At 50.8% G+C, this 21707-nt stretch overlaps 1 long non-coding RNA gene across 1 annotated transcript; it reads left to right on the top strand.

Moving 5' to 3' along the window:
* The first annotated feature begins 1250 nt into the window (after positions 1-1250).
* LOC138847121 (uncharacterized) lies at positions 1251-20077 on the top strand. The gene is made up of 3 exons (XR_016225873.1): positions 1251-1593; positions 18047-18191; positions 19743-20077. It is a non-coding gene; the product is annotated as an uncharacterized LOC138847121 (long non-coding RNA).
* The last annotated feature ends 1630 nt before the right edge of the window (positions 20078-21707 follow it).

Raw genomic sequence — 21707 nt, 5'->3', positions numbered from 1 at the left:
GGAGGATTAGATGAGGCAGTGTGTGGGGCCCTCGGTAAGAGCCCCACAGACCCAGCTGCTCTGAGAGAGAGGAGCCGGTGTTCAGAGCTGCAGGCTCAGGGCGTAGGCCAGCTCCACTCACACCTGTGTGCAGAGACTCGCCCCAGCCCCAGGCCATACCAACAGGATGACCTTGGCCCCGTGAAATTGAACATTCACTAAAATGGCTTTTTTTTTTTAATATATAAGGTTTATTTATTTATTTATTTATTTGAGAGGCAGAGTTACAGACAGAGAGATCTTCCATCTGCTGGTTCACTCTCCAGATGGCTGCAATGGCTGGAACCAGGCCGATCCAAGGTCAGGAACTGGGAGCTTCTTCTGGCTCTCCCACATGGGTTGGCAGGGCCTAAGCACTTGGGCATCTTCTGTAGCTTTCCCACGGGCATCAGTAGGGAGCTGGATTGGAAACAGAGCAGCCGGCACTTGAGCCTGCGATGGCTTGACCCTCTGCATCATCTCTTGTCTAGAGGTGATTTAAAGCTCACAGAGGGATGTGAGTAAGATACAGGCAACTAGCACCCATTATTTAAGGGATTCAGGCCTCCGAGAATTGGGGTGTCCGCGGAGGGTCCCGGAACCCACCCCCTGTGGATACAGAAAGATGAGCAGCCTCTGTGTCTCTCAGGAGGAGTCCGACTTGGACTCAGCAGGAAGGCTGGGGTCCCAGGCTCTGTGGGGACGCGGGGAGGGGGAGTGGACCCTCACTTCTGCCGCTGCCCCACTGACACGGACCCCGGGACTCTACAGAGCCCCTGCCTCCCCCTCCTCTCTCCCTTGCTCTGCCTTTAATCCCCTTCCTACAAGCGAAAGTCGAGCTTAGATTTCCCCCTGCCGCAGCCTTCACCGCTCTCAGGGTGGTCTGGCTGTGTTGACCTTTGACACCACGGATTCCCACGCTGCCCCGCCCCCCCCCGCCCCCCCAGGGCCACCAGGATCAGCCGCTTCCCGGTCCCCTCAGCCCAGGCCAGCGGCTGCGCCCTCAGGGGGATTTCCAGCCAGTCAGAAAAAGAGCTGAGAATCCCTGGGGTTTTGTTTTCATGTTTATCAACGTGGTGATGTGACCTCAGTTCCAGACGCAGAAGTGCCCTCCTGCACCCCCCACTACTGCTTACGTCGTGATCCCAGAAAGGTGCTTTGTCCAGTGTTGAATCTTTTGGTGGACTCGAAGCTCGAAGCCCGGACAACAGGCTGATTTTTTTTTTTTTTTTTTTGAAAGGCAGAGAGACAGACAGACACAGACAGATGGACAGAGATCCATCTCTCAGCTGCTGGCTCACCCCTCAAAGGCCCACACCAGCCAGGAGTCAGGAGCCAGGAACTCCATCCCGGTCTCCCACGTGGGTGGCAGGGGCCCAAGGACTTGAGCCGTCACCTGCTGCCCCCCAGGTTGCGCACGAGCAGGAAGGTGGACTCAGAAGCGGAGCCAGGACTCAGACAAGCACCTGCGGTAGAAGATGCAGGCGGCGCGGCTGGTGCTGTAACCACTGCAGCGAATTCCGCTCCTTCTCAGTGAGTGCGCTTTGCTTCCTGTGATCCACTGGCTTCTCACGGGTGAGCCTTCCCCCCCTGCCCCGCCCAACTCAGCTCTACCCCACCTGCCAGGTCAGCTAAATCCCTCTTTTCAGGGTGGGGGGTGGGGAGTGGGACTGTGGTGCAGTGAGCTAAGCTGCCGTCTACAACATCGGCATACCATGGGAGCACTGGTTCGAGTCCCGGCTGCTCCACTTGCAATCTAACTCCCTGCTAATGCGCCTGAGAAAGCAGCAGAGGCTGCCTTGAGTGCTTGGGTCCCTGCACCCACATGGGAGAGCTGGATGGAGTTCTGGGTTCTTGGCTTTGGCCTGGCCCAGGCTCCCATTGCATGGCAGCCATTTGGGGTGTGAATTGAAAACATAAATTCTTCTTTTCCAGTCTGTTGTAACTGACCCTTGATGCTATCTTGGCATCAGTTAGGACACCCCACAGTGCCATGTGGGTAAGAGACTGGACTGCAGGTGGCCACATCCTGGCTCCGCCACTGACTGTGTGACCTTGGGTTACAAACGTAACCTTTCTGTGCCTGAGTTTGGGGCCCCGAAATGCCAGGTGAGGCTTGGCTATAACAATTTTTTTTTAAGATTTATTTTATTTATTTAAAAGACAGAGTTACAGAGAGAGGTAGAGCCAGAGAGAGTCTTGCATCCACTGGTTCACTCCCCAGATGACCGCAACAGCTGGAGCTGCACTGATCTGAAGCCAGGAGCCAGAAGCTTCTTCCAGGTCCCCCACGTGGGTGCAGGGTCCCAAGCACTTGGGCCATCTTCTCCTGCTCTCCCAGGCCATAGCAGAGAGCTAGATCGGAAGTAGAGCAGCCAAGACTTGAACCGTCGCCCATATGGGATGCCGGCGCTTCAGGCTGGGGCTTTAACCTGCTGCACCACAGCGCCGGCCCCTGTAACAACTCCTTGATTGGTGCCGGGTGACTTGAAGCCGGGGCTTCCCTTTCTGTGTCTCTCTTCCGCCCAGTTTCTCCTGTTTGTACATCTCCCCTGCAATGGTTGAATACGGATGACTTTGGCTCTGTCTGCTTCACACGGTCTAGAACGCACTGTCACTGTAGCAGCTGCTGCTCCCACAGGATGTTTTAATGTACTTTAATTAACATTCAATAAGACTTGGAACTCAAGGAACCAGCAAATCTAGAACAAGCCAAACTCCAAATTAGCAGGAGGAGAGAAATAATAAAGATCAGAGCAGAAATACATTTGAGACGGAAAAAAATGCAGAAGATCAACAAAACAAAAAATCGCTTTTTTGAAGCTGTAAATAAAATCAACAAACCTAGACCAAGAAGAAAAAAAAAGAGAGAGGAAAATCAAATAAACAAAATCAAAGCTGATGGATGGTTGTTTGGTACAGCGGTTAAAAAAGCCACTTGGGGCACCCACATCCTATACTGAAGTACATATATACTGGAGTGTATATATACTGGAGTGTATATATACTGGAGTGTATATACTGGAGTGTGTATATACTGGAGTGTATATATACTGGAGTGCATATACTGGAGTGTGCATATACTGGAGTGTATATATACTGGAGTGTATATATACTGGAGTGTGTATATACTGGAGTGTGCATATACTGGAGTGTGTATATACTGGAGTGTATATATACTGGAGTGCATATACTGGAGTGTGCATATACTGGAGTGTATATACTGGAGTGTGTATATACTGGAGTGTATATACTGGAGTGTATATATACTGGAGTGTGTATATACTGGAGTGTGTATATACTGGAGTGTATATATACTGGAGTGTATATACTGGAGTGTGCATATACTGGAGTGTATATACTGGAGTGTATATACTGGAGTGTATATACTGGAGTGTATATACTGGAGTGTGTATATACTGGAGTGTATATACTGGAGTGTATATACTGGAGTGTGCATATACTGGAGTGTATATACTGGAGTGTATATATACTGGAGTGTATATATACTGGAGTGTATATACTGGAGTGTATATACTGGAGTGTATATACTGGAGTGTATATACTGGAGTATATATACTGGAGTGTATATACTGGAGTGTGCATATACTGGAGTGTATATACTGGAGTGTGTATATACTGGAGTGTATATATACTGGAGTGTATATACTGGAGTGTATATACTGGAGTGTATATACTGGAGTATATATACTGGAGTGTATATACTGGAGTGTGCATATACTGGAGTGTATATACTGGAGTGTGTATATACTGGAGTGTATATACTGGAGTGTGCATATACTGGAGTGTATATACTGGAGTGTATATATACTGGAGTGTATATATACTGGAGTGTATATACTGGAGTGTGTATATACTGGAGTGTATATATACTGGAGTGCATATACTGGAGTGTATATACTGGAGTGTGTATATACTGGAGTGTATATATACTGGAGTGCATATACTGGAGTGTGCATATACTGGAGTGTGTATATACTGGAGTGTATATACTGGAGTGTGTATATACTGGAGTGTGTATATACTGGAGTGTATATACTGGAGTGTATATACTGGAGTGTGTATATACTGGAGTGTATATACTGGAGTGTGCATATACTGGAGTGTGTATATACTGGAGTGTGTATATACTGGAGTGTATATACTGGAGTGTGTATATACTGGAGTGTGTATATACTGGAGTGTATATACTGGAGTGTGCATATACTGGAGTGTGTATATACTGGAGTGTGTATATACTGGAGTGTATATACTGGAGTGTGTATATACTGGAGTGTGTATATACTGGAGTGTATATACTGGAGTGTATATACTGGAGTGTATATACTGGAGTGTATATACTGGAGTGTATATACTGGAGTGTGTATATACTGGAGTGTATATACTGGAGTGTGCATATACTGGAGTGTGTATATACTGGAGTGTATATACTGGAGTGTATATACTGGAGTGTGTATATACTGGAGTGTATATACTGGAGTGTGTATATACTGGAGTGTGTATATACTGGAGTGTATATACTGGAGTGTGTATATACTGGAGTGTGTATATACTGGAGTGTATATACTGGAGTGTGTATATACTGGAGTGTGTATATACTGGAGTGTATATACTGGAGTGTATATACTGGAGTGTGCATATACTGGAGTGTGTATATACTGGAGTGTATATACTGGAGTGTGTATATACTGGAGTGTGTATATACTGGAGTGTATATACTGGAGTGTATATACTGGAGTGTATATACTGGAGTGTATATACTGGAGTGTGTATATACTGGAGTGTATATACTGGAGTGTGTATATACTGGAGTGTATATACTGGAGTGTATATACTGGAGTGTATATACTGGAGTGTGTATATACTGGAGTATGTATATACTGGAGTGTATATACTGGAGTGTATATATACTGGAGTGTATATACTGGAGTGTATATACTGGAGTGTATATACTGGAGTGTATATACTGGAGTGTGTATATACTGGAGTGTATATACTGGAGTGTGTATATACTGGAGTGTGTATATACTGGAGTGTATATACTGGAGTGTGTATATACTGGAGTGTGTATATACTGGAGTGTATATACTGGAGTGTATATACTGGAGTGTATATACTGGAGTGTATATACTGGAGTGTGTATATACTGGAGTGTATATACTGGAGTGTGTATATACTGGAGTGTATATACTGGAGTGTATATACTGGAGTGTATATACTGGAGTGTGTATATACTGGAGTATGTATATACTGGAGTGTATATACTGGAGTGTATATATACTGGAGTGTATATACTGGAGTGTATATACTGGAGTGTATATACTGGAGTGTGTATATACTGGAGTGCATATACTGGAGTGTGCATATACTGGAGTGTATATATACTGGAGTGTTATATACTGGAGTATATATATACTGGAGTGTATATACTGGAGTGTGTATATACTGGAGTATAGGGTCTGGTTCAAGTCTGGCTCCTCTGCTTCCAATCTAGCTCTCTGTGAATGTGCACCCTGGGGGGCAGGAGATGATGGCTCAAGTACTCGGGTCCCTGTCACCCACGTGGGAGACCCAGATGGAGTACTGGACTCCTGGCTTCAGCCTGGCCCTGGCTCTGGGTTGTAGAGTGAACCTATGGAGTACTCCCTCCCTCTCCCTCTCTCTCCCTGATTTTTGAATAAAATGAAAATTTAAAAAATAAAAATTAATCCAAGATGAAAAAGGAGAAATTAAAACTGATGCCACAGAAATACACAGGATCATTAGGAACTATCATAAACAACCATATGCCAAACATTTGGAAAACCTAGAAGAAATAGATACATTTCTCAACACATACAACCTACTAAAACCAAAACATAAAGATGTAGGAAATCCAAACAGACCAAGAACAAGTAATGAGATTAAAATAGTAATAAAGTCTTCTGGCCAGCGCCGCGGCTCAATAGGCTAATCCTCTGCCTGCGGCGCTGGCACCCCGGGTTCTAGTCCCAGTCAGGGTGCCAGATTCTGTCCCGGTTGCTCCCCTTCCAATCCAGCTCTCTGCTGTGGCCAGGGAGTGCAGTGGAGGATGGCCCAAGTGCTTGGGCCCTGCACCCGCATGGGAGACCAGGAGAAGCACCTGGCTCCTGCAGTGCGACGGCCGCAGCAGCCATTGGGGGGTGAATCAACGGAAAAAGGAAGACCTTTCTCTCTGTCTCTCTCTCTCACTGTCCACTCTGCCTGTCAAAAAAAAAAAAAAAAAGTAATAAAGTCTTCCAACAAAGAAAAGTCCAGGATTGGATGGTTTCACTTTTGAATTTTCTCAAAACTTTAATGAAGAATAAACAGCAATACTTGTCAGACTATTCCAAAGAATGAAGGGAGGGAACCCATCCAAACTAATTCTCCAAGGCCAACATTACCCAGATACCAAAGCCGAAGACTCAACAAAACAGAAAACTACAGGAGCTAGTGTCGTGGTGAGTGGGTTATACTGCTGCCTGTCCCCTGTATGAGTGCAGGTCTGAGCCCCAGCTGCTCCACTTCCGATCCAGCTCCCTGCTAATGCACCTGGGAAGGCAGCAGAAGATGGTCCAAGTGCTTGGGGCCCCTGCATCCATGTGGGAGATGTGGATGCGGCTCCAGGCTCCTGGCTACAGCCTGGCCATTGTGGTCATTTGAGGAACAAACCAGTGGGTGGAAAATCTCTCTCTCTCCTCTTGTAACTCTGCTTTTCAAATAAATAAATATTTTTTTAAAAAGCTACAGACTGCTGGTGCCGCAGCTCAATAAGCTAATCTTCCACCTGCGGCGCCGGCACACTGGGTTCTAGTCCCGGTTCGGGCGCCAGATTCTGTCCTGGTCGCTCCTCTTCCAGTCCAGCTCTCTGCTGTGGCCCGGGAGTGCAGTGGAGGATGGCCCAGGTGCTTGGGCCCTGCACCTGCATGGGAGACCAGGAGAAGCACCTGGCTCCTGGCTTCGGATCAGCGCGGTGAGCTGGCCGCAGCGGCCATTGCGGGGTGAACCAATGGAAAAAGGAAGACCTTTCTCTCTGTCTCTCTCTCTCACTGTCCACTCTGCCTGTCAAAAAAAAAAAAAAAAAAAGCTACAGACTAATATTCCTGATGAACATAAATGCAAAAATCATCAAGGAAAACTATCAAATTGAATCCAACAGCACATCAAAAGGATTCTATACCATGATCCAGTGGGATTTATACCAGAAATGCAAGGATGGCTCAACATTTGTAAATCAATAAACATGAAAACATCACCCCAAAAGACTGAAGAACAAAAATCATAAGATCGTCTTAATAGACAAGGAGAAAGCATTTGATAAAATTCAACATTCCTTCATGCTAAAACAACAGCAACCAAAAACTCTCAACAAAGTAGGCAAAGAAGAAAAAGTACCCGGATGGCATTTGGTCTGGAGGTTAAGAGGTTGAGAAGCTGGGCTGGGCCATCCATATCTCACGTCAAAGGGCCTGGGTCTCAATTCCAGCTTCCTGCCAATGTGTACCCTAGGAGGCAGTGGCGATGGTTCAAGTATTTGGGTTCCTGCCACCCATGTGGGAGACCTGGACTGAGTTCTCAGCTCCTGGCTTAAGCCTGGTGCAGCCCCAGTCATTGCAGGCTGCAATGGGGGAATAAAACAGTGGATGAAAGCTCTATTTGTCTGTCTCTCCCTGCCTCTCAAATAAATAAATGTTTTAAAATTAAACACACCACACACACACACACTCATCAATACAACCAAGGCCACATATGGCAAGCCCGGAGCTAGGATTGTACTGAATGGGAGAAGTTGAAAGCTTTTCCTCTGAGATCTGGAACGAGAGAAGGACGCCTACTACTATTCATCTGGATGTCCCAGTCGAGCAATGAGACAAGAGAAAGAAAGAAAGGGCATCCAAATTTGAAAGGAGAAAAAAATCAAATTGTCCCTGTTTGCAAATGACACAATCTTATGTATGGGGAAATCTAGAGACTCCACCAAAAATGGTTAGGATCAATAAATTCAGTAAAGCGGGAGAACACAAAGCCAATATCGCAAAGTCAGTAGCGTTCTACACACTAATAGTGAACTATCCGAGAAAAGGAACCAAGAAAGCATTCCTGGGGCTGGCGCTGTGGCGTAGCAGGTGACGCCACCACCCTCAAGGTCAGCATCCCACATGGGCAGCGGTTGGAGACCCGGCTGCTCCACTTCCCATCCAGCTCCCTGCTGACGTGCCTGGGAAGGCAGCAGAGGATGGTCCAAGTGCTTGGGCCCCTGTCACCCATGTGGGAGACCCAGAGGAAGCTCCTGACTCTTGGCTTTGGCCTGGCGCAGCCCCAACTGTTGCAGCCATATTGGGAGTGAACCAGCGGATGGACTCTGTGTGTGTGTGTGTGTGTCGCTCTCTGTAACTCTGCCTTTTCAAGTAAATAAATAATTCTTTTTTTAAAAGACAGACACTGGGCCGGCGCCACGGCTCACTAGGCTAATCCTCCGCCTAGCGGCGCCGGCACACTGGGTTCTAGTCCCGGTCGGGGCGCCGGATTCTGTCCTGGTTGCCCCTCTTCCAGGCCAGCCCTCTGCTGTGGCCAGGGAGTGCAGTGGAGGATGGCCCAGGTGCTTGGGCCCTGCACCCCATGGGAGACCAAGAAAAGCACCTGGCTCCTGGCTCCTGCCATCGGATCAGCACGGTGCGCTGGCCGCAGTGCGCCAGCCGCGGCGGCCATTGGAGGGTGAACCAACGGCAAAGGAAGACCTTTCTCTCTGTCTCTCTCACTGTCCACTCTGCCTGTCAAAAAAAAAAAAAAAAAAAAGACAGACATTGAAGGGGACAGCGAAAGGTGGGAAGATACCCCATGTTCACAGAATCAAGAAATAAAGATGCCAAAATGTCCATACGACCCAAAGCAGTCTACAAATTCCATGCAATCCCTACCAAAATGCCAATGACATTCTTCACAGAAACAGGAAACACAATCCTATAATTCATGCTTAATCATAAAGGCTCCAACTAGCCATAGAAAACCTGAGGGGAACAAAACAAAGCTGCAGGCATCATACCATCTGACTTCAAAATATGCTACAAGGCTACAATAATCAAAGCAGCATGGTCACGGCATTAAAAACAGGCACACACACAGCTCAATGGAACAGGCTAGAGAACTCAGAAATAAACCACATTTTTATAGTCTACTGACTTTTGATGACAGCACTAAGATCCAATATTGTAGGAAGGATAATCTTTTCAATCAATGGTGCTGGGAAAACTGGCTATCCATTTGCCAAAGGAAGGACGTAAACCACTGTCTCCCCTTAGGTACAAAAATCCAATAAGATGGATTAAGGATTTAAATGTACAGTGTTGGTGTCATGGAACAGCAGGTCACGCCTCCTCTGGGACACCGGCATCCCCTATCAGAGCGCCTGGGATCCAACGGCAGCTCCACTTCTCACCCAGGTTTGTGCTGATGTGCCTGGCAGGCAGCGTAAGGTGGTCCAAGTTCTTGGGTGCCTCCCACCCAGGTAGGAGACCTGAATGGAGCTCCTGGCTGCTGGCTTCAGCCTGGCCCAGCCCAGCTGTTGGGCCATATGGGGAAGGAGCTAATGGACGGAAGATCTCTGCCTCTCTCACTCTCTGTCATTCTACCTTTCGTTCTTTTTTAAAAACCAATCTATTTATTTACTCGAAAGTCAGAGTGACAGAGAGAGAGGGAGAGACGAAGAGAGAGAGACCTCCTATCCTCTGATTCACTCCCCAGATGACGGCAACAGCCAAGGCTGAGCCAGGCCAAAGTCAGGAACCAGGAGCTTCTTCCAGGTCTCGCACATGGGTGGGTGCAGGGGCCCAACACTTGGGCCATCTTCTGCTGCTTTCCCAGGCACATTAGCAGGGAGCTGGATCAGAAGTGGAGCAGCTGGGTTTTGAACCAGCACCCACTTGGGATACCAGTGTCTCAGGCAGCGGCTTTACCCACTGTGCCACACCACCAGCCCCAGTCACTCTGACTTTCAAATAAATGAATAAAACTTTTTTTTTTTTTGACAGGCAGAGTGGACAGTGAGAGAGAGAGACAGAGAGAAAGGTCTTCCTTTGCCGTTGGTTCACCCTCCAATGGCCGCCGCGGCCGGCACGCTGCGGCCGGCACACTGTGCTGATCCGATGGCAGGAGCCAGGAGCCAGGTGCTTTTCCTGGTCTCCCATGGGGTGCAGGGCCCAAGCACCTGGGCCATCCTCCACTGCACTCCCTGGCCACAGCAGAGAGCTGGCCTGGAAGAGGGGCAACCGGGACAGAATCCGGCGCCCCGACCGGGACTAGAACCCGGTGTGCCGGCGCCGCTAGGCGGAGGATTAGCCTAGTGAGCCGCGGCGCCGGCCTGAATAAAACTTTTAAAAGAGAGCAAAAGACTTAAATATTGTACCAGAAACTGTGAAACTACTAGAAAAAGACATAAACACTTTAGGACTTTGGTCTGATCATAGATTATTTTGGGGGGGAGGGATAAGAACTCAAAATTACAAGCAATAGGAGCCAACATAGACCAATGAGATTATGTTAAACTAGGAAGCTTCTGCACAGTAAGGAAGCAATCAACAGAGTGGAGAGACAGCCTGCAGAATGGGAGAAAGTATTTGCAGCTATCCATCCAACAACAGGTTAAGATCCAGAATAGGGGCCGGCGCTGTGGTGCAGCGGGTTAACGCCCAGGCCTGCATATGGGTGCCGGTTCAAGTCCCGGCTGCTCCACTTCCGATCCAGCTCTCTGCTATGGCCTGGGAAAGCAGTAGAAGATGGCCCAGGTGCTTGGGGCCCTGCACCCGCGTGGGAGACCAGGAAGAAGCTCTTGGCTCCTGGCTTTGGATCGGCACAGCTCTGGCTGTTGCGGCCAAATAGGGAGTGAACTGTCAGATGGAAGACCTCTCTCTCTCTCTCTCTCTCTCTTTTTTTCTCTCTCTCTGCCTCTCATCTCTCTGTGTAACTTTGACTTTCAAATGAATAAATAAATCTTTTTTTACAAAAAGACATAAAAATTGCCAGTTAATACTTGAAAAAAAAAAGAAGGTCAAAACCATGCATCATCAGGGAAATTCAAATCAAAACCACAGTGAAATATCAGCTCACCCCAGTGAGCACAGCGATGATCAAAAAAGACAAAAAATAGCAAGTGCTGGGGAGGAGACACAGAAAGAGGAACTCTTCCTCGATGCTGTCGGGGGGAATGTAAATTAGCGCAGCCACTGTGGAACACAGCGTGGAAGTTCCTCAAAAACCATGACTAGAACCATCACGGGACCCAGCAAGCCCGCTAGGGCGAACTCATCCGAGAGGAAAGCCATCGCCTCCAGGTGTTTACCGCAGCACCAGTGCAACAGCCGAGACACTGAACGCTCCGCTGTGGTTCGCGTGTGGCTGTTCCCCGGAGGTTCACCTGCTGGAAGTTCGGTCCCTCGGGGCGGCAATGTGAGGGTGTGCAGTCCACGGGATGGACGTTCAGTGCATTGGTGAAGGCGCCGGGTGCATGGCCCACAGCCCACGCTGTGCACCCGACTCCAGCTTCCTGCAAATGGGCACCCCGGGGAGCAGCAGGTGTGTGGTTCCTGGAGTCCTTGGGTCCCTGCCACCCGCCTGGGAGATCTGAATGGTGTTCTCAGCTCTTGGTTTTGGTCTGGCTCAGCCCTTGGTGTAGCAGGCATTTGGGGAGTAAACTAGCAGATGGGTGATCTCTCTCTCTCCCTTTCTATTTGCCTCTCAAATAATTTGTTTAAAAGAAAGGAGGTGGGGCCTGCTGAGAGGTCATTAGGTCAGTGAGGGGGCTGCTTTTTTTCAGAAGTGGTCAGGTGGCTCTTGTGAGGCCCCCACACTGGTTCCTTTGAGAGAGAGTTGTTAGAAAAACAGGAAGACCGGCCTCCCTCCTTGCTCTGGCTTCCGGTCCCTGGTCTCGCCCTCCCACACAAACACCTGCTGTGATGCCCAGCCATTTCTAGCACCACACCCTTGGTCCTCCTGGTCTGAGAACCGAATAAACCTCTTTTCTTTATAAAGTGTCCAGCCTCAGGTATTTCGCGATAGTAATGGAAAACCATCCAATCCAAGGACTCAGACTAAGCGTCCATCAGCAGGAGAATGGATAAAGATAGCGTGGCATAGACGCACAGTGCAACATCATCCACGCATGACGAAGACGGACATGTGGTCAACTACAGCAACATAGCGGAGCCCGGTGAACATTGTGTCACGTGAAGTGGGCAGACACAGAAAGACAAGTACCTCAAGTTCTCCTTCCTCTGAAAAAGTTGATGCGGCTACCAGAGGCAGGGCGGGGTGGGAGGCGCTGGTTAACCAGCTCAGAGTGAGGGAGTGAGGAGGAGCAAGCGCCCCCATGCCGTAGCACAGTAGGGGGCAACACTGAGCAATGCTGGACTGTGTATGGCGAACAGCTGGAGAAGACTGGGGTTGTCGCCCCCCCACAATGGACCGATCCAGCCTTGGGCCGAGGAACAGGCACACTGCCGTGATCTGATCACCGCACCTGGCAGCCACGTGTTCAACTAGCATGCTGCACCCCGACAAAGATGTACAGGTATCACGTGTCAACCCAACTTAAAAAAAAAAAATGGGATTCAGTTCCCTGATTGTCACCTGCCAGCCGCAGTTCAAGTCCTCAGAAACCACATGTGGCTGGTGGCCATCATGTTGATGAAGATAAAAAAAAAAAAAAAAAAAAAAAAGAACGTCTCCATCATCTCAGATATTTAAGGTCAGGGCTGTCTTGATTTGGGTCTAAAACCGGAAAAGTCTGGGTGTTCTGAGCTACGTAGATGCTGTTGCAGTAAATGACTGTGACGACTTAGACTCTGTTTGGCGTCTTTGCATTTTCCCAGTTCCAGCTTTCTGCTAACGTGGACCCTCAGAGGCAGGGGTGATGGGTGGCCCACTGCTTGGTCCTTGCCACCCACATGGGAGACCTGGAGGGAGTTCCCGGCTCCTGGCGGCCATCTTGGCCCAGATCCCCACTGTCACAGGCATTTTAGGAGTGAACCAGCAATTGAAAGATCTTCTTGGCAGACTCCGTGGCTCACTAGGCTAATCCTCTGCCTGCAGCGCCAGCACCCCAGGTTCTAGTCCCGGTCCGGGCGCCAGTTCCTGTCCCAGTTGCCCCTCTTCCAGGCCAGCTCTCTGCTGTGGCCAGGGAGTGCAGTGGAGGATGGCCCAAGTGCTTGGGCCCTGCACCCCATGGGAGACCAGGAGAAGTACCTGGCTCCTGGCTTCGGTTCAGCGCGGTGGGCTGGCCGCAGCGGCCATTGGAGGGTGAACCAACGGTAAAGGAAGACCTTTCTCTCTGTCTCTCTCTCTCTCTCTCTCTCTCTCACTGTCCACTCTGCCTGTCAAAAAATAAAAAAAAAAAAAAAAGAAAGATCTCTCTCTCAAAACAAACCAAAAACTCTACAGTGTGAAAGGAAAACAGCAGGATCAAACAGCCCCTTCATCCGCTCTGCCTTCTTCCTTGCTGACTGATGCCGACTTTGTTCAGGCATCCCCTCTCCCAGGGCTGCACGGCGTGAGGGGCCGACCCCTCCTTCAGTTCCAGAGAAAAGTCCGATTGATGTGAAGTAACCAGGCCGGCGCTGTGGCGTACGGAGTAAAGCCTCCACCTGCAGCGTCAGCATCCCTTAAGGGCGCCGGTTCAAGTCCCAGCTGCTCCACTTCTGATTCAGCTCCCTGCTAATGTGCCAGGGACAACAGTAGAAGATGGCCCAAGTACTTGCACCCCTGCACTCGCATGGGAAGACCTGGAAGAAGCTCCTGGCTTCGGATCGGCTCTGTTCTGGCCGTTGCAGCCATTTGGGGGTGAACCAGCGGATGGATGGCAGACTTTTCTGTCTCTCCCTCTCTGTCTATAACTCGACCTCTCCAATAAATAAATAAAATCTTTAACGTGAAGGAACCACCTGTAGTTCCCTGGCCGTGACGGCCCGACTCCAGCCCCTGAAATCGAGACAGGACGGTCTCCTGGAAAGTTCTCCCTGCCTTGGAGAAAGAACGGGCCAGGCACTGGGGGGAAGCCGGCCTCAGGACGATGACGACACCCAGGGTGGGGGACAGGGAGCAGGGGGTTAAGCCACCAGCAGAGCCCGACTCATCCCCTTCCCCCGGCTTCCTAGAAATTGGATTTCTAGTTATGCAAGGCAAAGATGTAAAAAATTAAAAATGAACACAGAGAAAACAGAATGTATATACAGAAAGAGAATGGAAAAATCTGATGTTAAGGAAATCTGCTGGAAGACTGCTTTCTTTCAATAGACACAAGGTGATGGGTGGGAACTTGGGGCAGTGGCGCAGACACGGCTTGGGCCACCTGCACCCCACACTGGGGTAACTGAGTTTGTTTCAACTCCAGCTCCCTGGAGGCAGCAGTGATGGCTCAGGGAGGTGGGGCCCTGCCACCCACATGGGAGACTGGGGCTGAGTTCCAGGTTCCTGGCTTCAGCCTGGCCCTGCCCCGGCTGTTGTGGGCATTTGAGAGGTAAACCAGTGAATGGAAGATCTCTCTCTCTCTCCCTCTCCCTCTCCGTCCGTCTCTCTCTCTCTCTGTGTTTCCTTCTCTCCCCTTGTTAGAGTCGACCACCCGAAAAACGTCACCAAGAGACACGTCTCTTATGCAAACAGCACGGGGAAGTTTTATTGATTATCCAGCATGCTGGGGCTGTCTGATCATCATGAACAGAGCAGCCCCGAATAACCAAAGGTTAGGGTTTATAAAGGCAAAAACCGCAAAACCGGGAGAGGGGGGGAGAATACACAGTTGCTAAGCGGTTGCTAATATCTTACAATCAGCAATTATGATTTTAAGACATAGACAAATCACATCTTCATTATTAGCCCAGGTAACCCAGGTGCAACCTTTCTACTTTTAAGCTTGAGCAATCATGCTAGGGGGTTTTTGTGCGTTGCCAAGGGTGATGTAGTGCACTGCTATTTTTTTTTTTTTTTTTTGACAGGCAGAGTGGACAGTGAGAGAGAGAGAGACAGAGAGAAAGGTCTTCCTTTGCCGTTGGTTCACCGTCCAATGGCCGCCGCGGCCGGCGCGCTGTGGCCGCCGCACCGCGCTGATCTGATGGCAGGAGCCAGGAGCCAGGTGCTTTTCCTGGTCTCCCATGGGGTGCAGGGCCCAAGCACCTGGGCCATCCTCCACTGCACTCCCTGGCCACAGCAGAGAGCTGGCCTGGAAGAGGGGCAACCGGGACAGAATCCGGCGCCCCGACCGGGACTAGAACCCGGTGTGCCAGCGCCGCTAGGCGGAGGATTAGCCTAGTGAGCCGTGGCGCCGGCCAGTGCACTGCTATTGTCTGACTATTTGAGATCATAGTTTCAGACCAGAGTCTCACGGTGGGGGGGGTGGGGGGTGCTTTCTCAGAATGGAGTCTCAAGTGCTCCAAAATGGAGTCCCTACTGTCAAGGGGCTATTCTGTCTTATTTTTACAGCTGTACCAGGAAGGTTTAAACCTGTAAGCTTAAGCTTAACTTTTTACACCTGCACATATACAATTTTAACTCTTCACCCTCTGTGTGCGTGTGTGTCCCCTTCTGGATCTCTGCTTTTCAAATAAAATGAAAATATATTTTTTAAAAAGACAGGATGTTATGCAAATGAGTACAAAGTGGAATTCTTAGACATTAAAACCGTGATATTGAATGACTAAAAGCACTGTAATAATGGGGCCAGTGCTGTGGCATACTGGGTAAAGCTGCAGCCTGTGGTGCTAGAATCCCATATGGGCGCCGGTTCGAGTCCCAGTTGCTCCACTTCCGATCCAGCTCTCTGCTATGGCCTGGGAAAGCAGTGGAAGATGGCCCAGGTCCTTGGGCCCCTGCACCCGCGTGGGAGACCAGCAGGGGGGTGGAGCGTGGGCAGAGCAGCCGGGACTGGGATTGTCTCTCCGATATGGAATGCTGATGTCACCAGCGGCAGCTTCATCAGCTGCACCACAACACAGGCCCCCAGATACGACATGTCTTACTCCTTCACAAGGGACAGGAAGAAGCTGGTGACAAGGTTGACATAAATAAGAGAAGGAATCCAAGGCTAAGAAAAGGCTCGGAGAGTGACCAGCTGCATGTTCGGCTCTGAGCTTCCTGGGGGCTGGTCCTGAAAGAGAAAAGTCCTTGAGTTCACAGGAGCAAAAAGGAGGGAATGCGGACGCTCCGCAGACAAGACAAGTCTCCCGGGAGAACGCAGCTCAGGCTGGTGGGCGTGGAAACACCGCTGATGTAACAGTCGGGGTAAAGGGCCTGGGACCTGGAGTCAGACCAGCCTGAAGGCCACCACGAGTGAACTGTGTGCCTTGGGAACGCTTCTGAGACTCAGTTTCCCTTGTCTTTAAAATGGGAATAGAGGGGGCAGGCCCTGTGGCGTATTAGGTTAAGCCTCCATCTGTGGTGCCAGCATCCCATATGGGCACCGATTCCAGTCCCGGCTGTTCCACTTCCAGTTCAGCTCCTTGCTATGGCCTGGGAAGGCAGTGGAGGATGTCCCAAGTCCTTGGGCTCCTACACCGCGTGGGAGACCCGTAGGAAGCTCTTGGCGCCTGGCTTTGGATAGGTACAGCTCCGGCCACTGAGACCATTTGGAGAGTGAACCAGCGGATGAAAGACCTCTCTCTCGCTCTCTGAGTAACTCTCTCTCTGTAACTCTGTCTTTCAAATAAATAAATCTTTAAAAAATAAAATAGGAATAGAGTACCTACCTAAAACTTTTTTAAAAGACTATTTATTTGTTTATTTATTTAAAAGGCAGAGAGATAAAGAGGGCAAGAGAGAGATTTTTCCCCCCACCAGTTCACTCTCCAAACGCCTACCACCGCTGAGGGCGAGGCCGGGCCAAAGCCAGGAGCCTGGAACTCCATCCGGGTCTCCTGTGCGGATAGCAGGGGCCCAAGTCCTTGTAGCTTCATCTGCGGCCTCCCCAGGGGCATTAACAGGGAGCTGGATTGGCAGTGGAGCAGCCGGGACCCAAGTTGCTGCTGTGGCAAGCAGTGGCTTCTCCTGCTGGCACCGCAGCGCCAGCCACAACCTCACAACTTAGTCCGTGCTCACCTGATCCACGAGCATCTGATGAACACCGACCAGGTGTCGGGCGCAGGAATACGGTAACAAAACCGACGAATTCACAGCCGCTGTCCTGGTGGCCGGGGCTGTCAACAAACCTAGAACGCTGGTGTCATGGAGGCATCGAGGCAGCAAGGAGGGGGCCGGAAATGCTCATCTGTACAAGTGGGTGTCTGTGAGACGGTGACATCTGAGAGGTGAGGGAGCCACTCGTGTGACCTCTGGGGGAACGGAATTCCAGCTGGGGACAAAGCCAGTTCAAAGGCCCCCATACCAGGTTGTTATTGCCTGGGATGTTGTGGGAACCCCATGGAGACCATTCTGGCTAGAGCAGAGAGCATGAAGGGAGAGTGGGGTCAGCAAAGGAGGGAGGCGACACTGCACCCAGCTCCAGGTCACTGTCGGGACTTGCACTGTCAGTAGGGGAGCCGGTGGAAGATTTGGACTTTTTGTTTTAACTTTTTAAATTATTTATTGACAAGGAAGAGAGAGAAACACAGACACAGAGAGATCTTCCATGCACTGGTTCACGTCCCAAATGCCCACAATAGCTGGGACTGGGCCAGGCCAAAGTCAGGAGCCAGGAACGAATTCCATCCGGGTCTCCCACACAGGTGGCAGGGATCCAAGTTCTCAGCCATTTGGCCAGCTGCCTCCCAGGGTGCCCATGAGCAAGAAGCTGGAGCAGGAGCCGCGCTGGGGACTCCAAGCCAGGCACTCTGCTAGGGGATGCCGGTCGCCCTGACCTTGGGCAGGATCTGTCCGGCTGCTGCGGGGGGTGGGGGTGGGGAACAGACGGCGGTGGCGAGAGTGGAAGTGGGGAGACCAGCGAGTCACGAGATGCCTGGGGCCGCGCGAGGAGGATGATGAGGGGCGGGAAGCCGTGCCTGCCACATACTTTCCTTTCCTCCTTTCTAAGATGGGACTGGCCACACATTTGCAAGTGTCAAGCGTCGCTGGATGGGTCTGTGTGCGCCTCTTCCGCCTCTGCTCAGCTTCTAATGAACAAAAGCTCACCCACAGGGAGATGACCAACCAAGAGCTCCAGATCAGAGGGATTCGTGGTAAGACCCGCTGGTTTCACATCCAAGAGGCTCAGGAAGCCTGCTGAACCACCACCTCCCCCAGCTCCCCCACCCTGCCCCTTTAAGAGGCTTTGTGGTTCCTGGAGACCCGGAAGAAGCTCCTGGCTCCTGGCCCAGCCCTGTCTGTTGCAGCCATCTGGGGAGTGGACCAGTGGATGGAAGATCTCTCTCTCTCTCTCAAGATTTGTTTATTTACTTGAGAGACAGAGTTACAGGCAGAGAGAGGCAGAGAGAGAGAGAGAGGTCTTCCATCCACTGGTTCACTCCCCAGATGGCCGCAACGTCCGGAGTTGGGCCAATCCAAACCAGGAGCCAGGAGCTTCTTCCAGGTCTCCCACGCAGGTGCAGGGGCCCAAGCACTTGGGCCATCTTCCACTGCTTTCCCAGGCCATCAGCAGAGAGCTGGATCAGAAGTGGAGCAGCTGGGACTCGAACTGGTGCCTATACAGGATGCCAGCACTTCAGGCCAGGGTGTTAACCAGCTGTGCCACAGCACCGGCCCCAATAATAATTAAAAACAAAAAAAGAAAAAAGTCCCAGCCAGCGCCGTGGCTCACTAGGCTAATCCTCTGCCTGCAGTGCTGGCACCCCGGGTTCTAGTCCTGGTCGGGGCGCCGGATTCTGTCCCGGTTGCCCCTCTTCCAGTCCAGCTCTCTGCTGTGGCCCGGGAGTGCAGTGGAGGATGGCCCAAGTGCTTGGGCCCTGCACCCGCATGGGAGACCAGGAGAAGCACCTGGCTCCTGGCTTCGGATTGGTGCAGTGCCGGCCGTAGCAGCCATTTAAGGGGTGAATCAATGGAAGGAAGACCTCTCTCTCTCTCTCTCTTTCTCTCTCACTGTCTAACTCTGCCTGTCAATAAATAAATAAATAAATTTATTAAAAAAAAAAAAGTCCCTTCAAGGGGGGAGGGCATACTGGGGACCCCGGAGTCCTCCCTCCCCCAGGTGACCACTACTGTGTTCCCTCGTCAGCTCTCGTTTCCACCCGGGTCCGGTAAGAGAAGGGTGAGACGCTGACTATCCTCTGAGGGCAACACGAGCGGGGCCCGGGGACGCTGATCAGACCCCTTGCAAGGACTGACAGGCGCCTTCTGATACGGGAAAGCTGGGGGAGGAGCAGGTCTGGGGGAAGGTAAGCCTGGGGGCGGGGCGAGCTTGCCTTGGCCAGTAGACACCAGGGGGAGGGGCCAAGTAGGCGGTCTGAGAACCCACAGAGGAGGCCGCCCCTGCAGGTGTGCACAGTAGGGAGGTGGGGACGGCCGGGAGCCGGAGGAGCCCACCTGAAGCGGGAGCGGCGCGGTGCGGTGCTGACCGGGGAGATGGCAGCGGCCGCGCCTACCCGGGGGGCTGGGGCCTCTCCAGGTCACACAGCCAGCAAGCGGTAGAATCAGGGTTCAGAAATCAGAATTCAGATCTTGTTTTCCATGGGGCTGACCCGCGCGGGCTGCTGTCGATCTCATCCGACTCCCAATAGTTACAAGACCTGCGAGTGTCCGCTCGGCCCTGAGGCTCTGTGTCGTTTTTCCTCCAGCTTTTGAGAAGAAACGGAGAACCCGGAGGGGCTGTGGCATAGCGGCATCCCATATGGACGACGGTTTGAGTCCTGGCAGCTCCACTTCCCATCCAGCTCTCTGCTGTGGCCTGGGAAAGCAGTAGAAGATGGCCCAAGTCCTTGGGCCCCTGCACCCTTGTGGGAGACCCAGAATAAGCTCTTTGCTCTTGGCTTCGGATTGGCGCAGCTCTGGACGTTGTGGCCATTTGGGAAGTGAACCAGCAGAGGGAAGATCCTCTCTCTCTCTCTCTCTCTCTCTCTCTCTCTCTCTGCTCTGCATTTCAAATAAATTAAAATATTGAAAAAGAAAAAAAGAATTAACCTGGGAGGCCTTGGGATGCAGCAAGTTAAACCCTGCATCCCCCCTGGAGTGCTAGTGTGAGTCCTGCCTCTCTGCTTCTGCCCCAGCTTCCTGCTGGTGCATCCTGGGAGGCAGCAGGTGGCTCAAGTGCTGGGGTCCCTCCGTCCATGTGGGAGAGCAGATGGAGCTCCAGGCTCCCGGCTTCAGCCTGGCCCCGCTCTGGCTGTTGCAGGCATCTGGGGAGTGAAGCAGCAGATGGAAGCTCTCTCTTGCTCGCTCGCTCTCTTTCTCTCTCTGTTGCTCTGCCTTTTGAGTCAATGAAAATAAATAAACAGACATTAAGACAAGAAGTAACATGATCCCTGGAGAAAGGCAACAATCCCTCTTTTTTTCACTAAGTTGTTTTATTATAAACGAAATAAAACAGGGGGCTACACGAGGGGAGCCAGGGCTGGGAAGGGAGGTGGTTTGGGGTTGATGGGTTAGAGAAATCTCTTGTCTTGAATGCCGCGTGCACGGGAAGACTGGTCCCCGATCTGACGCAGGGCTGCTGCCTCCTCCAGGCTGTCTGCCATCAATCCCTGTTAATAACCTGAGTCACCTCTTGAAGGCCTCAGCCCCTCTCATCATCGTTATATTGGGGACCGAATTTCACATGAAATGCAGAGGGAAATTCAGGCCCTAGCAACCTGCAAGAGAATTAAAACACACACACACACATGCACACATACACACGTGTATATGCACACATACATGCACACATGCAAACATGCATGTGCACACATACACACATACACAGAGACATACACACATACACATGCACATATACACACATGTATGTACACAATACACATGCAAACATACATATGCACACACAGACACGCATACACACATACATGCACACATACACACATGTATATGCACATATACACACGTGCGCATATGCACACATGCAAACATGTATGTGCACACATGCACACGTAAGGCACGTATATACACACATACATATACACACATGCACACACATAACACATACACACACACACAAGCTGGCACCCGAGTGTGTCCAGAGGCCTTGCTTGCAACTGTCAAAAAGAATCAGCCCCCGTGTCCAGCAGCTGATGAACGAGCAGACAGAACGCGGAGCAGCCACACATCAGGTGTCATTCGGCTGTCGGAAGGAAGGGAGGAAGCCACGGTCGCACGCGACAGCAGCTTGCAAGTGGGGCGCTAAGTGCAAGAGGCAAACCCCAGAGCAGAGTGCCCTGTGTTGTTTGAATCCATTTCCATGAAATGTCCAGGAAAGGCAAATCCACAGAAACCGTTGCTACGGGCTGGGGAGGTTAGGGGAGAACCTGCGGATGCTGTTCCTGCCTTTTCATTCTGTTTTATTTCTGAAAGATTCGTATATTGATTTGAAAGGCAGAGAGAGAGAGAGAGAGAGAGAGAGAGAGAGAGAGGTCTTCCATCCGCTGGTTCACTCCCCAGATGGCCACAACGGCCAGAGCTGGGCCGCTCCAAAGTCAGGAGCTTCTTCAGGGTCTCCCACACAGGTGCAAGGGCCCAAGGACTTGGGCCATCCTCTACTGCTTTCCCAGGCCACAGCAGAGAGCTGGATCAGAAGTGGAGCAGCTGGGACTTGA

Source organism: Oryctolagus cuniculus, chromosome 19 (genome assembly GCF_051225735.1).
Source record: "Oryctolagus cuniculus isolate XC-2025 breed Fujian yellow rabbit chromosome 19, ASM5122573v1, whole genome shotgun sequence".
NCBI lineage: Eukaryota > Metazoa > Chordata > Mammalia > Lagomorpha > Leporidae > Oryctolagus > Oryctolagus cuniculus.
Note: the sequence above shows the minus strand (reverse complement) of the source record. Positions and strands in the feature narration are given on the sequence as shown.